Consider the following 999-nt stretch of genomic DNA (forward strand, 5'->3'; position numbering starts at 1 on the left):
CTCCTTGATCGTTTTCAAGGGACATCAGTATAAACCAAAGTATCGCACTAACGATGACTACCAGATCAACCGTATCGGTACATGCCGTACAGTTTCCTTGGTCTATTGTCATATACTTAAGGTATCTCGAGATTCGGGTTAGAATCTTTCACACAAGCAAAATACCCAAACAAACCTTTGAAAAATAGAGCAATCAAGTCAAACAATTGAAAACATCGACCTATTCTCTTAAGGTAACCCCTTTTGAAAACATTTTGTTTTTTGAAAGTAAATCCCCAGCAGAGTCGCCAGTTCTGTGGACCTCCGATTTTTTAATCCCGGGCCATACCTCTGTTCTGTAGAGATACGTGAACTGACTCTTTTTTATCGCTTAATGCTTTCGCATTTTTTTGAAAATTCACAGAGTCGCCACCAACCTTTTATTTTATCCAATTAAGGAAAGGTTTATAAAAGAAACAGAAAAAAGACCTTTGAGAAATTCTGGGTAAGGGGGTAGGTTATACAAAGGGAAGGTATTAGCACCCTTTGTATCCATGGTTATCCATGGGCTCTTAAGTTTGCTTAGCTCACTTGTTTTTCGATCACTTTTCAATTGCTTTAGAATGCTCATATGTGGTTTCAAATACTTTTGTAAATTGAATTTTGTAATGATCCGTGTGTGGATGTATACAAAATGCTTGTTTATCTTTCGAAAGATGTTTTGAAAAGAACGTTAACTTTGTAATAATCCGTGTTTGGATGTATACAAAGTATTGTCTTTTTGGAAAGTTTTGTTTTGAAAAACAGCAGTGTATGAGAATTTTGTTTGTTTTGATTTGAGCAAGCAAACTAGGAGGTCTACCCTGAGTTGTAAGGTCTTTATCCTATTTCCTTTAAAAATCTATCCTTTCACCGGATATAAACAAAAGGTTCGATTTTGTACTCGAAACAGTAGAATTTTGACTTTGATTTTGAAAAGAATGAGAAGGGATTACCTTAAAAGGTGCAAGTGTGATTGTG

Source organism: Vicia villosa, linkage group LG6 (genome assembly GCF_029867415.1).
Source record: "Vicia villosa cultivar HV-30 ecotype Madison, WI linkage group LG6, Vvil1.0, whole genome shotgun sequence".
Taxonomy (NCBI): domain Eukaryota; kingdom Viridiplantae; phylum Streptophyta; class Magnoliopsida; order Fabales; family Fabaceae; genus Vicia; species Vicia villosa.